Source organism: Talpa occidentalis, unplaced genomic scaffold (assembly GCF_014898055.3).
Source record: "Talpa occidentalis isolate TD23 unplaced genomic scaffold, MPIMG_talOcc4v2.1, whole genome shotgun sequence".
Classification (NCBI taxonomy): Eukaryota; Metazoa; Chordata; class Mammalia; order Eulipotyphla; family Talpidae; genus Talpa; species Talpa occidentalis.
In genome coordinates, this window is record NW_026555331.1 from 153,363,353 (window position 1) to 153,378,804 (window position 15,452).

The 15,452-nt window shown below is 61.5% G+C and overlaps 1 protein-coding gene across 1 annotated transcript in view; it reads right to left on the reverse strand.

The window, feature by feature from the left end:
- The window catches only part of PRKAG2 (protein kinase AMP-activated non-catalytic subunit gamma 2), a 158,582-nt gene that overhangs the window by 112,490 nt on the left and 30,640 nt on the right, over positions 1-15,452 (reverse strand). The gene's annotated exons all lie outside the window — the stretch shown is intronic.

The following is a 15,452-nucleotide window of genomic DNA, read 5'->3' on the forward strand; positions in this document are numbered from 1 at the left end:
CTCAGCTCAGCCGACACTCCAGGAGGTCCAGGCTCCTGGCGCTTGCCCCGCTCACATCATTTTTAAAGCTGAAACCCCCAGCAGGGCTTCCTGCTTTCCCCGTTTTATCCACACCTGCCCCCTCTCTGAACGTCTGGGCCTGTCGGCCAGCCAGGCCTCCCTGGGCACCAGGTGGGCCTCTCCTGTGGCTGCCAACAGGCGTTTAAGGGGCCATTTCTGCTGTGAGACAGCCCTAGCCTGGATAGCTGTTGCTGCACACGGCGTCGTTACGATCTTGACCGCCTGCTTGGGGATAAGCGCCAGGGTCCTCTGGGAAAAGAGAATTGTCAGGATGTGGGCGGGTGGAGTCACCTGTCAGGAATGCACCAGGGCAGAAGAGAAAAGCCCAGGATTTGAGGGAATACCTGCCCTGTGAGCTGACCTTAAAAGCAGCTCATGCAACCCCCAAGCCTTCGCCCTCTTCCCAGAAATCCAGGCCAGAGTCTACCACAAAAGAGGCACGGCGACCAGGGCGCCCTTATGCTGCGATTCCTATGTCCTTAAATGTTGTGCCATCTCCATGGCGCCCTAAGAGTGACCAAAACAGTAGGAAAGGCAGGCGGTTGTCATGCCACTCCAGAGAGGAAGTGGGACAGAGAGGGCAGGCATCTGCCCGAGGCCAGACAGCTTGACAGCGGCCCCTGACCCAGGGTCATCCCTCAGCGCCAAGCAACTCCTACTGGACTCCACCGCCTCCTTGGGAAGGTACAGTTCCAGTAACAGAACCAACTCAGTAGCAGACGCTGTGAGGACAGGAGCTCTTCCATGCCAGACCAGCATCCCTGGCACCTCAGGTCTCAGGGGAAGCAGGGGGGACAGATGGTGACTTGGAGAGTTCAGTGGTTCATTTCCCAGGCACTCGGGACACGGTCTCCCTATGGCTCCCCACTTAGCTGGAGGTAATTCACGTGGAAGTGGCAACGAGCAGGCAGGTGTCCTCATGTCACGCCATCAATGCCACCTCACCATCTCTCCACCCCAGAGCATCCACACTGGCTGTCACGGGGGGCCTTATTTATAGCGTGCCCCCACCTCATCTACCCAACATCTCTCCAATTGATTTGTGAGTCCTTGAAGGCCGGGCTCCTCCCGTGTGCGCTCGAGAGGAGGTTCTCAGCCAGTGGGTATCGACGAGAGACAACGCTGACCTCGCAGCACTTCTGAGGCTTCTCTTGCAAAACTCTTCTGTTGATGCAGCTGGGATCCCCCTCCCCCCAGCCCCGATGCCTGATGAACAGGCCAAGACCAGACAAACAGAGAGACGGCCAATGTCAGGGGCCTGTGGCCTGCTCCTGAGGGTCAACTAGGGTTTTAAACACCAGGTCATGATTGAACATTCCTGCAGAGTGACCAGCAGTGTCCCCCCTACCGTGGAAGGGAACATCTAGGATGACGCGCATTCTCCACTCTCGCAGAGCAGGCCAGCGTCAGCAAATCTGGGGCCGCCCCCAGCTGCAGGGGGCTGACCTTCTAGGCACATCCTGGTCCCTCAGGCATGCGAGAGCCACCTGTTCACCAGGACAGAGCCAGAGGGCACCTTCCGGCCCCTGCTCTGCTGTCTGCGTCTGGGGAACCTTGGGCATGTGTGGATTCAGTTTTCCATCTGTCGAGTGAGGATTTTACTGCCTTCAGCTCCCACAGTCTTGGGTTTTGACCTGTTGAAGGAGAGGGCAGGTGGGGTCAGGAGCATTTTAAAGGAGCACAGCCAGGTGGGAAGGAAACCACTTTCTCGTCTGCTGCCATGAATCATAAAATCACGTTAATCTGCTCTCAAATTACCGAATGATCATCACTGCCCAGGAGCCACACAGCACCTTGGGTGGTCTCCATGGACATGGGCTACCTCCCGCCCGCAGAGGGACCAGGGCTGCTGCTGCTCCCTACACACACACTACAGGTGACGGTCGGGCACAGCTGTGCTGCTGGATCACCGGTGTCTTCATCTGCTCCTGAAGAACTGACCCCCAGTTTGCTCAGCTGATCCCTAAGTTCTCTCAATCTTAAGGACCTGACTTGTGGGTAAAATGCCAGGCGCATCCTGGCTTCTGACTACAGAAAAACTGTGAGTAATGTCCTCCAATTCTCGGGTACCTGGCCAGTTCCCCCAGGTCTGTCCATCTCCCTGACTTTCGATCATAACACAGGTGAGGAGCACTTGACTCAAACTTGTTGCTGACCTGCTGGGATGGTGGGGGGCCTGGCGAACCCCCATGGGGCCCAGGACGTGTATCCATGGATTGGCTTTGAGCAGAACTTCAGAATTGCCAGGGGGCGGTTCTTGGGGCCAATGTGTGTGCAGGTGGTGGTGGGGTGGCCAGAGCCGCAGTCAATCAGGGCCTTTGAGAACCTTCACGTTACATAACCACTCTCAGAAAAATAAGGAACAAATCCTGAATCACTGGAACTCGGCAATAGGGGAGGGGCAGTGGCCAATTCAGGGAAAGCCTAAACTTAACTCTCGGAGAAGTTCCAGAATTCTTTATTTTCCACAGAGGACGCCGTGCTTTCTGACTGCAGCCTGAGAGCCTTCCTGGTGGAATGAGAGATAAGCCACGTCCTCTCCTGCCCCCCACCTGGCCGTCCTGATCCAGGCGGCCGGCTCCAGGCTCCCTGCCGCCCCCACCCCGCTCCACCCGCCCCTGGTGTCTGTGCAGGTGGATCCCATAACCAGGAAGAAAAGTGCCAGGTGAGCTTTTCTCCGAAGAAAGAAGCCCTGGGGCCTTGAGCCCCTTCCTGCCGCCACCGCCCACCCCTCGCCAGCCACCCAGCGGCTTCTCGGGCTCCACAGCAGCCCAGGCAGTAAACTCCTTTCTCAAAGCCAAGTAGCTACAGAACCCCGAGATTGGAGGGCGGGGGTGGCCCTGCCCCCCCGCTCTCCCTTAACCTCTGCAGAGGGTTGGTCACCCTGCAGGAGCCCCCACTTTCAATCTGCCCATGAGCTCTGGGGGTCACAGGTGTGGGTCACAGTGGTGGGGTACAAAGGGGGCCTCACATGAATTGGGGCTCACGAGGCCACTGCTGTGGACACATGGCCTGGCAGGCCTGACAGTGGGCAGGGCACAGCATGCCTGGTCCCTCCTGTGCCGTCGACCTGGGCACTGACTCAAGCTCCACCTGGGCCAGGAGTCAGGTGGAAAGTTCTGCAGAGGCCCTCTCCTTATGACAAGGACGCCCCCTTTACTCCTCTGCCCAGCCAGAGTCAGGGTAACTCTGACAGGCCAGTCCTAAGAGGGTCCAGGGTGCTGGCTGCTCCAGGGGTCACCATCCTTTTCACACAGCAGGGGGGCCCTGCCCTGCCATGTAGGTGCCCCTGCTTGGCCAGAGCCTCACGGAACCCCAACACTGTGGGTGCTGTGCTGAGAGCAGGGTGCCCGGGCTGCCGTCTCCAGGGAATGAGATCTGAGGGCAGGTTCCCCAGGGCCCTCTCAGTTCCCTCCCCACTCTGGCCCCAGGGTGACCTCTCAGAGGCCAGCGCTGCCAGGCCAGGCTGAGTCCAGGCTCTGCTCACTACAAAGGACTCAGAGCTCGAACTAACCTTGTCTTCTCCCAGCCCAAATTCCTCCCAGGAGAGGGGAGTGGAGGAGAAGGTTGGAGAAGCCATGGGGTGCAGGTCAGCCCACAGCAGGTGATGGGGAGGCCCCAGCAGACACGGCGAGGGGCCAAGCCCCTGGGAGCTCTGCCTTCTCCCGTGGACCACAGCAAGTGCTTCTGGCCCCTTCAGCAGGTCAGGCCTGCGTTACACATTGTCGCCTCTGACCAGAACAATCCAGGTCACCACAGGTGATACTTTAGGGCTGAGCAAGGTGATGGGCAGAGGTGTGGGGGGCAGGGCTCTGGACTCTGCCAGCCATGCCCCATGCTGGGGCCTGCGATATCCTCCTGGCCGGGCCACAGCTCCTTCAAGTGCTTACCAGATGTCACCGTGACCTTAAATAAGGTTGCCCTTAAATAAGATTGACCTTAAGTAAAAAGACTGCTCTCCAGAATGTGAGTTTCACTTAGGAGCAAAGACTGAGGATTCAAAAAAAGCAGGTTCTGCCGACAAGCCTCAGCCTCGACGCCTGCCCGAGTCCCACCCACTGGCCCTCCCTGACACTCCAGTCCTCACAGAGGCAGAGCCGATCCCAACAGCAAAGCCCTCGAGGCAGTGTTAACTGTACAGCAGGCGCAAGTGCACATATGATGGCACCCACAGGGACGTACCCATGAGGCCGGGTGGGGCTCCTCCCTCTCCTCCTGGCCTGCTCCTCTCGAGGGCCCTGACCGCGGCCCTCCTCCTGCAAGCAGTGCATGCTGACCTTGCGAGAGTCCAGGTCACAGGAGGCCACTTTTAGAGGCGCTTGGCTACCCAAGAGTGGGGCCAGCTCCGCCAGGGTTGGGGGCCTGCACACATGACAGAGCGAAGGGCTGTGCAATGCTGAAAGGTTGCAGCTGGACGAGAGGAGCCCACTGAGGGCCTCGCATGGCCCAGCCGGGGCTCCACACTCCTCGTTCACGAGGAAGACAGGAGATGCCACTGCTGTCGCGGCCCAGAGAGGCCCTGGCTCGGATCTGGGGCCCGAGGCCGCTGGTGCCCCAGGGGCTGCTCTGGCACCAGGGGCAGCACCTAGTGCTTTGGCCCAAGCTGGAGGACAAACCACAGGAGGACACACAAATGAAAATAAAACTGGGCGCCCAGGGAATATTTTTATAAAGTCACAGTGCTGCTGGCCAGCGCCCAGACACACCCTCCTGCACGTTGGGGAGCTCGCACGGAGTCAGGGTGTAAGGAGCTCCTTCTGCTCCCCCCAGGGGCTCTGGGGCGTGGCCCAGGATGACGTCAACGTGGTCCTCAGAGTAGCCAATGCCCATTCTTCTAAAACCACAGAGCAAAAGAGGTTCCCCACTTTCCACAGTGCCAAGGAGAGCTCCCTTCCCGTTCATGGTGCCTCCTACCTGCTCTGTGCCAGCCGCTCCGGACGGGAGCACACCAGGCGCTTGGAGGAGGCGCCAGCACCAGCAGCTTCCCCAGGGGCAGCGACTGGGACCAGGGCTTGTGCCGGCAGCCCCGCTCGCTTGCATCCCAACGAGCCGCTGCCACTGTTTCCACTTGGCCACTTGGAAGCACTTGGGAGCTTCCACTTGGAAGCACTTCCACTTCCACTTGGGAGCACTTGGCCACTGTTTCCAAACTCGTCTGAACCTCTTGGAGAATCAAGAGATTGATGTCGGGGACTCCACAGCCACCAGCAGACGATCCCAATAAAATAAGAGGCGTCCGTGATTTTACCAAATGCCGGGCTCTCTGATGAGCACCGGACCTGGCCGGGACGGAGGGGTGTCGAGCTGCAGGGCGGGGACGAGTCTGGACGCTCCTGCCTGGTGAGCTCTGAAGTGACGGCCAGATCTCAGGGAGCAGAGGCAGCTGCACTTCTGTCCCCTGGATGTCACGGAAGAGAGGGTGGTGAGCGCCTCTGTCCACTGCCCTGGCGGAAGCCTCCTAACCCTTGACTGCTCTGCACACTGTGAGAATCCCGTCTTCACGGCCAGGGACCGGGGCGCCGGTCCTTACCTTTCACCCGGCCCCTTCTGACCCTCTCTGGCCCAGGCCACCACTGGACGGCAGGGCAGTGATCCCCTGGGGGTGACTCCCCGTCCAGGAGGCCGTCAAGCCCTGCGCTCACCTGGCCGGGCCTGCTGCAGACCCCGCTCTCCTGAAGCCTCAACCAGGGAAGTAGCTCAGTCACCCGTTTACAGCTGGACAAGTTCTCGGAAATCTTCCAAGCCAGTATCTGTGTACCGCAGGCGGGGGGCTAGGCGTCCAGAAGGTTCCAGGCGGTGTCTCAAAGCCACGTGGGAGAGTGTGACCCGGCTTGAACCACAGCCAGGCGCGAGACCTCCAGCAGAGGCAGCTTTCTCTCACACCGTCTCCCTGCCGCGAGCCTTCGGAGTGTTTCCACTGCCTACAGCTGAGGACTATCTTCCGGAGTCTCCGTGCAGACGGAGGCCCTGGCGCGCGCCGGGCTGTGCTGGGCACACAGCAGATGCCAGGGGAGCAACTGGCCAAGGTCATCCACTCGTTTCGGTTCTGTTGGCATCTTGGCCTCTTTCCTCCAGCCACCGAGCTCCGTGGCAAATCGTCCTTTTTCGTCATTGGTGGCTTTGCGTGAATTTGTTCTTGCCCAGGGGCCTCCAGGCTTGTGATCATGGCCGTCAGGATACGGAGCCGCTCCCAGAACTTTCTGGAGCCACAGAAAACTTTAGAGTCCTCCTGCCGAGTGAAGTGTGGTGGGCACTTTGCACAGCGGGGCTCCCCCAAAGCCCAACACAACTGGTGCACGGAGACCGGGGGCTCCGGGATGGCACCTGCCCACCTTCCCTCCCTGCACTAGGGACCGCTGGGGGCCATGTTGGGAACACGGCAGGCACACGCCCACAACTCTACACAGGAGAGCGGAGGGCTCAGGCCGAACATGAGCCCCTGTGGGTGCACGGTGCCCTCCTACAGTGCCCGAGGCCACAAGGGTTCTGGGAAACCCCATCTCGGGCCATGATCCCCACACAGCAGGCTGACGACTCTCAAGATGGCCAAGTGGCTGTTTTACAATTTACATTTTGGTCCTTTTTACTAATTGATTCCCATTGTTAAGAGAGAAGCTGAAGGGAGCCCCTGAGTGCTCGGTGAGGTGGGCCTGGATTCTGACAGCTGTGTGGCTGGGCACTCGCCTCCCCGCCTCTGTCCCCCTATGAGGCCCAGACCACAGGGGTCCTTTCCAGGTGCCCAAGGTCAGGCTCCAAGGTCAGGCCCCAAGGTCGTGGCAGGTTGCACTGCCCCCTGCTGGGCACACCTGGGGTCAGGTAACACCTGTGCGAGGTGATAGTCCCAGAGGTGGGAGGGAGAGATGAAGAGGTGCGCAGGAGATCTTTAGGTCAGAGAAACTGCTGTATCTGACGCTGCAATGGGGGAGACATGTCCCTAGACATTGGTCACAAGCCCACAGAATGTGCAGCAGCAGCTGTGACCCCACCGTCAACACTGGACTTGCATGAACAGCGTTGGGTTAATAACGGGGAGATGCCCTGGTGTGAGGACCCCTTGCGGAGCTGTGAACACGCATGGCTGTGAAACGTCACCTCAGTAAACACAATAATAATTTTAAAAAGGTTCACCCGTACTAACAGGGCACTGACATGGTGCAGGAAGCTAAGGCAGGGGACGCGGGTGGGGAGGGGCGGTGGTATTCACTTATTTTCCGTCCGGCCCAGTTGGCCTATAAATTCAAGGCGGCTCCAAAAAAGGCCTCCCGAGGGAAGAGCAGCAAGTTGCCAGAGATGGCCTCGGTTCCACCAGCCGACCCAGCCTCACGGGGCTGACCGCCACGCATGGTCTCCACAGGACAGAGGGTGGCTCACCCAGCCGAGGGGCTGCCCGATGTGCCCTGAGAGGTCGTGCCCACAGCCCACCTGGGACAGGTGCTGGAGTGGTCACTGCATCCTGTGTTCACGCCCCCAGTCCTTTCAGAATGCAGGCGGGCAGGGGCGTGGCAGGCCAGACTCAGGGACCTGAGCCCTGGGGTCTTACCTAAGGCCCCACATCAGGCAGAAAAGAGAAACAAGGTTCGAGACTCCCGGCGGTGGGCAGCAGGAGGCCCAGGAGGACATCTAAGCCAGGACACCCGCTCACCGTGCAGGGCCAGTGTGGGGCATCACATTCCAGTAGAAGCCACAGCCACAGGGTGGCCTCAGGATGGGGGGCGGCGGGACAACAGTGGGCACAGAGCAAGCAGGGGCCCCGGGTCAGGGCTCATGACTCCCAGGCATAGCCTGACACAGCCCGCCAAGGTTTGCTGGGTTTTGCGGCTTTGTTTGTTTGTTTGTCTTGCTGCTAACAAGCCCGTTAGATCCAGAGGAGCCAGAGGAGCTCGTTATGTAAGGAGAGGAGGGAAGTCACCAGAAGAGCAGAAACTCCTCGGCCAGCTGCTCCTCCAGTGGGGAGGCAGGTACACTGCCCAGGGGTGCTTTGTGCTTTTGTTTATTCAAGGCAGGAAAAATAAAAGCCTGCTTCTCGTGTCCCAGAATTGGGCTAAAGGCTGCGTCTCTCGGGACCGGGCGCTGAGCTGGTCTTGCAGGTCGTGGCCCAGCCGCCCTCTGGGCCAAGTGGCCACAGCCAGGTTCAAGATGGGCTGGAGAACCCTCCCTGCGCGCATCCTCAGCCTCTCCTGCCTCCCTGCCGGTGTAGTTTGGGATCTTTATCGCTGAGAAAACACGTCAGATTCGGGGTCAGGGCCGTGGGCCACTCAGAGAGTCAGAGACCCAGGCCCGGCCAGCCGCTCCTGTCTGCTTGTGGTCACTGCCAGTGTGTCCTGGAAGGCTCTGGACCATGTGTCTCTGCCTTTTGCCCCAACAATCCTGGGGACACTTCCCCATTTGCAAAACACAGGGTCACCTCCCAGGCTCTGAAGCCCAAAGTGAGTGTGCTCTGACTTTCTGGGCCGCCGTGGGGCCACCATTTCCCAAAGATGGTTCTCAAATGACCTGGGAGGCAGCGCAGTCTCGGGAGATGTCTGAAGAAGGGAGGTATTAGAAACTGGGCCCGTGGCTGGCAGGGCCCCCTCTTAGTTGCACCCTGGCTTAAAGGGCAGAATGAGCCCTGAGTGCCCGTGGCGAGCCAGCCAGAAAGAATAGTGCACCTTGGGGGTGAAGCTGTGGGGGTCCTGCCATGGGGGAAGGGGGCTGCCACACTCCCCGCCTGGCACAGGGCACGCCTGGCCTCCCTACTGCTTTCTCCTGCTCGCTCTCCTGCAGCCAAGGCCCTCACACTGTCCCTCCTTCACCCCCAACCTCCGCCTCTGTACGGGGGCTCATGATCTCCCAGTTTAAGGCTCCCCTAGCAGTTAGGAGAGTGGGTTCCTTTACAGTGACACCTTGCCACGGAAAGCGCAGGCCAGAGGAATACACTGGAAAGCCAGGGGGCGGAGCTCAAGGGCCCACAGCTTTCACTCCGAGGAAGGGCAGTGGGTCTGAGGGCTCTGGCTCCAGCGAGTCCACGCACGCGGGCAACGCCACTTCGAGAGTCACTTAACTTCTGGGTCTCGGTTTCCTAACCCATAAAGTGGGGATCGTAGACGCCCCGAGCGGATGGCGAAGTGACCTGTGAACGTGCCAGCAGCAGGCGTGTGCAGCCGTGGGGTCCCTGGAGGACACGGGCTCTTTCCGCCGCTTGGCTGATCTGTCGCGCGGGAGGCCGTACACCGGGGCAGGAAGCCATCACCGCTGAGCCAGAGGAGGCTGGGAGCTTGTCCTCAGACGAGGGCGCGGGGGGTAAGGCTTCTTCTCTGCCGAGACCCACCCACAGGCACGCGGGAACCGGCAGCTCAGCGGGAAGCCTCGGGACCCAGTCAGGACACAGACAGCTGCGTAAGCTTAGAAAGCTCCTAAATTGCTCAAGTGCTGACTCCTCTGTTTGTTCCCAAAAGAAAGGTGGGGGTGACGTAGGTTGGGGACTTCTGGTCCAGGCGGGAGATGACGAAGCAGCAACGAGACAGTCTTTCAAAAGTGCCAAGGATGGGGCGGGGGCTGCAGGACAGCGGAGGGCGAGTCTGCCGGGGCTGGGGCTGCCCCCGCGCTGGAGCCGCTGCGAACGCCCCGCTGCCCGGAGGCCGCCGGCGCGAATGACCACGTGCAGCCACGGCGTATCCACACACACCTGCTCCCTCCCTGTGCTAAACAGGAGCGGCTAACCAAGCCCCAGACGAGGGGGCGGTTAAGGATGTGTCAGAGGAGAGGAGCTGCGCCGCGGCTGGGGGCGGGGGCCGGCGAGGCCCCGTGGAAGGCAGTCTGGATTGGTCTGTACAAACTAAAAGTGGAAACACTGCCGGGCCTGGCAGCCCCCACCCGGGGGGCTGCGCTGTTCACACCAGCTGGGACACAACACGGGACCGCCGGGACCGGCCAGGGGGACGCCGTCGTGCGCGCTGGGACGGTACTCGGCCGTGAGGACAGACGCCATATGCCACGAAGCGAAGGAGTGGCAGGGACCGACGTGCGGGAGAGCAAGCCGGGAGGGCCGAGACAGACACCGGCGTTCACGCAGCCCGTGATTCGACAAAGCACCACACTCATGAAAGCGCCGGACACTAAGAAACAAGCAAGGCCGAGGTTAAGAGGGGCCAAAGGGGCGTGAGAGCTGGTGGGAAAAGGGAAAACACGCGTGTCGGAGCCGGGGGCGGCTGTGTGCATTCAAACGCCTGGTGGGCAGCGGTGAGAGAGCGGTGGGCTGCAGGACACGGGGTGCTCACAGGCGCCACGCAGACCCCCTCAGGGTGGGGAGGGGAGGCACAGACTACCGAGGGGCACGGGGGTGCTCTGGGCTGACGGAATGTTCTAGAGCATCGCGTATGGAGGTGTCGCGTGCCTGTCCTCCTATCGCCGCCCTTCCCGCCGCGTACTTAGAATCGGTGCATTTCACTAGCTGTAAACTCTGTGCCAGCAAAGTCGGCCAAAAGGTGAACGTCAAGCACAGCCCGGCCCTTTAGGGGACGCAGAACAGCGGGAACCTCAGAACAGGGCCGGGGCCTGCGTCTGGGCTCCCGGGGTGTTAGACAGGCTGCCCGCAGCAGGACCGCCGGTGTGAGCGACCTCCCGCCTGCCCTCTCCAGGGTCCGCGGTGATCGCGGCGCCCGGTCACACCCATCAGCCCAGGTGCAGCGCCCCAGGATCTGAAAAGCCCATTTCCCTTCTGGAAGTTTATTTGCGCCAAGGCCGTGCTGAAGGAGGGGGTCGCCCTTACAGCCTGGGACAGGGCAGAGGGACACATGGATGGGGTACAGACGGTCAGACAGAAGTGCTTGGGTGAGGCAGATTGGGGGAGCACTGAAGTAGGGGCCCCACATGGCCCTCAGAATGAGGAAGGGGATGCCAGGCGGCACCCCTGGTCTGGAGCCACAACTCCTCGCCAGCGCCCTACAAAGCGCTGTTCCCTCCAGGCAAGCGGGACGTGGGGGTCACCAAGCAGCAAGGAGTGGGTGCTGAGATGCACGGGGGAGCGCCGCCCTGGCCCCTGCCGGCTCGGCAGACGTTGTCGAGGGGTAGCTACGAGACCCGGCACCTCCGGGGTTCCTGTCCTCTTGCTGACGGCTCTCCAGACAAGGCACCGTGGACACTTAATCGGGCTCTGCAGAAGCAGGGTTCCTAGGAAACTGGAATGACTAAAAAATACTCTGGAAAAAATTTTTTTGCAATTGCAGAGTGATTTCCTTATCTTTCCCTATAAGTGAGAGGGGTGATTTGGGGGGGAACTGCTGGACTTGGTGCCTTATTGGATCCTGGGCAAGGTCTAGAACCTTCTTTCCAGATAAAGGTCTAGAGGGAAAGAGGCCGGGCCCACTCTGTCCCTCTGAGCAGAGCCTTCCCTCCTGCAGGGTGGTCCTCGGTGCACTGGAGGACCCAGTAGTCACGTTCAGGGTTGGGGTAGGAGCCCCGGAGAGGGACACGGGGCAGGGTCCACTCGCGGGTCTTCCTCCCCACCTAGGAGACGGTGGGCAGGGGTCGTCTCCTACCAAGGAGAGTTTGGAAAGAGAGGAGGGGAGAGAAAAAGCAATGCAAGGAGGGAGCTCAGCCAAGTCCTCCAGGGAGGGGCAGGTGGCCATGGCCAGACCACCAAGGGGGGACTTCCTAGGACTCTCCCAGGACCAGCGCTGAGGGGTCTGGGCCCCAAGGGGATACGCAGCTCCCCTCCTGGGACTTGTCTCCCCTTCTTCACCCCGGCATATCTCCCCACGTACCCCCTGGAGTTGCTGGAGACCAACCGGCAAGCGTATTTCACGGCTCGGCTCGGGGATCTGAGCAGAACCGTGGGGATGACTCAGCGAGTGGGTGGTGACAGATGCCTGCAGCGCCCAGCCAGGCCGGCTGTTTTGGTAAGCGCCTGGCTTGGGTCTGGGCCAGGCACGACGGACGCCTCCCACCACTGGCCCTGGGATGGGAAATCCGTTTCCCTGGGATGAGTCCCAGGCCCCACCCAGCCCCTGCACCTCGCCTTGCCGACTGGAGACGGGGTGGGGGGGCATCAGGAAGCCCTGGTCCTGGAAGCCAGAGGCAGCCTCACCCCACGTGGAGAAGGGGCTCCTTCTCTGGGGACCCTGTGTGCTGGGGGTGGGGTCCTGGCGCTGGCCCAACTCTCTCCCTGGCTTCTGGGTCCCGGAAGGTCTTTACATCTTGCCCCAGAACCTTGTCATTCCTGCTGTCTCTAAGATGCAGAGGCCCCTTCAAGGACACACCCAGACTCCCCACTGGTTCAGCTCGACTCTGAAGCCCAGCAGGCCCTGGGGTCGCAACACCCAGGGCCTCTTGCCACCACCGGGGAGGGGCATCTGTGCTGGACAGAGAGCCGTGGGCGCCCGCAGTGCCAGAACTAGAGATCTCGAGTTGCAGGAGCCTAGGAGCGGCCCCCGACAGTTCTGTAAGAGTCACCATGCATCTCCCAGCCCAAGGAAGCCTGGGGGTGGGGGCCAGCTCCGCTGCTGGCAGCAGGCTGGTGTTAAGTCAGAGCCTCTGTGCCAGAGCTGCAGGCAGGGTCGAGCCATCTCATGTGGAAGGAGCCTCTCACCTTAATCTAGTGTGCGCGTACGTGCCCGCGCAGTGAGACCACACCCTCATGGCCTGTGGGAGGGTCTGCCTGTGGGCCCTGCAGCCTTGTGGAGGGAGCGTTTTGGGGCACAGCCCACCTTCCGCCTTGGAAGTCTCAGGATACCCCACATGCTCAGGGGCATCGGCCCTGACTTCACTCCTGCACGTTCAGGAGCAAGTCCGCATCGGAGGTCAAAGACACCTGCTGCTGGGGTCAGAGCGGAGGGGGGCCCATGGCGCTCCTCACCCCAGCCTGACCCACCTGCGGCTCCCTCGCCCCAGCAGGCCGTGCACCTGCCCAGGAGTCTAACCATGGCGCCGGACCAAAGCGAGGACGTGGAGCCGACCCCGGTCCTCCGCCCGCCCGGAGAACCCCCAACCCTGGCTGCCCAGGCCCCCCGCCTGCAACCCCTGGCGCGTCAGCGGGGTGAGTGTGGGCAGCATTGCTCCCATGGCCCCACCAGTGTCGGTGGCCGGCAGCCTGTGACTCGGGCCGACCAGCAGCCGGAGCGCCGGCCAGATGGCAGCCCCAGCCAGACACCAGACAACGAGGTGTCACCACACACCCCGCTGCGCGCAAAGTCAAATCCAAACAGAAACCCAAGTCTGGCTGCTTTCCTTCAACTTCTCGCTGCTCCTCCGCCTCCCCTTCCCTCCCTCGTATCTTAAGGTGAAAGACGCCAAAGGCAATCAAGGAGGGACTGATGCTTCGAGGAAGATAATTCACACACCGCCTTGACCTCAAGGGCGCTGCAGCGAGGACCCCACAGAGACCGCAGACACCACTGCAGGGACAGCGTCCACCGGGCAGGCCGGGCTGGGGGACAGGCATGACCGTGGACGAGGACAGATGGAGAACAGCAGGACCGGAGCCGCCAGGACTCCCAGAACTCACTGAGCCCAAGGCGCTCCCACCACCATTTCCTGATAAATGGCCAAGTGATAAGGCTGAATCCACCAGAAAGCAGGTCGCGCCAGGCACCTCCAGAGGACATGGACCCCCACCCAGCCAGCCTGCACCTGGTGTGTGCGGCGGGGTCCGCCACGCACCTACTATGTGCTGGAAACTGGCTCCTGGTCCTCACTCCGCCCCCGTGGGCCTTACTGTGGGCTCCGTTTGTAGAAGATCGGGCTCAGGCAGCTGCCTGCGGCGTACAGTGCCCGGGGGAGACAGCACAGCACACAGGCCGAGGGTCTGGGCTCGGGCCTGATGGTCCATTACAGGCGGGATCCCATAAGGGGTCTGAGGCCTTGGGGGCGGGTCTGCCATCTGTCACGGGGTCCTTTGCAGGGCTCAGGGGCTTAAGTCACGTCAAGGGGAAGAAGCTGGGCCAGGCGGGCTGAGTTCTGCTGGAACACACACAGAATTTGGGGCGAATGCTGTCCACCCTGTGGGGATGGAGACCTGGGGCCCGGGTGTGGGAAGTGCCTTCCCCGGAGCCACCCCAGCATCTGGCAGGTTATCTTGCTGAGTCATCAGGGCTGAGATGTGGGTTCTTCCACGGGGGGCGGGTGGGGGGTGTGCGGGGCTGGGGGGGGCGGTCTGGAAATATGAGACCCCCAGACCTGAAAGCCACATCACAGGCCCTTGGGTGGGGAAGCGAGCTGTGTGGTTCTGAGGGGCTCTGGGTCAATGTTTGTTTACTGGATTCCTGGGGAGCTGAGTGCCCCCCCCCACTTCTCTCACCACGTCACACCACACAGCACCTGTGTGCCCTGTTTATGTTTTGGGGCCTTACCTGCTCTGACGTGCCCCTCCCCACCCCAGCCGGCCGTCCCATCTGCGCCCACTGTTCCCCAGGCCCATGGGGTGCAGGCAGAGCCCCTCGCATAGCCTCCCCCACTGGCTGCAGACCACAGCCCCTGGCTTCAGCACCCGGCTCTGCCACAGACCGGCCCCACGACCTGGCCCACAAGGCTTCATCCTGCTGTAACACAGCCCTGCCCCCTCCCCCCAAGCTCAGAGCACAGAATCAGCCCCATCTTCTGCCTGAGACCTGGGGCCCCTCCCACCCACTGGGACTCAAATACCTGCAACCCCAGTGCTGAAGCCCAGGGTCTCTGCTCAGAGCCCGTGCAGCGCCGGGCTCATGGAGGGGGCTCGAGGGCGCAAAGCGAAGGGGTGGGCTGGCTCCGCAGCACCAGAGTCAGCGAGGTCCAGGCGGGGGCCCAGGTGCAGAGGCCACCCCGTCACCTGCCTGCCGGCAGCTCCACTTGTTGCTCTGCAGCCTCGGGCAGTGGCCAAGGCTCTGGGTCCAGCCTCTGCCTCCTCCCCGCCAGGGAGCAGCCGGGCGTGGGACCAGCGGAGCAGACACAGCCCTGCTCCTCTTCCCGTCACCCTCCCTCCCAGTCTGTGTCTCCCTGCGAGGTCCCCGTGAGGTAACAGCAACAAGTCACGCTCCAGGCTCACCCGCCTCTGGCCGGAGGACTTGTGTTGGGGTCCACAGCAATTCGAGGGACAGCACCCATGGGTCCAGGGCCCCCCAGGCCCCCACTTTCTCTTTTTGGGACCAATTCAACAGCTGACTCGGGGAAGGGAGAGAACAGGCTGGGATCTGGCTCTGCTAAGATCTGGGGGAGGGGACTTTAAGCCAGGGCGGAAGCTAGGGAGGGGGACCCCAAACTCCAGCTCCCGCCGTGGTGAGGCAGGGAGGAGGGACTGAATGAGAGGAACAGAGACAAACACGCCCACGCGCATGTACACCACCTTCCCGAGCTCTTCTGAAACCATCGGGAAAGTTATGTAAGGGAAAGCCTCGCAGCCCCAGGTGGGAAGGAACATTTGGTTCTCTCTGGGGGTGTTTAAT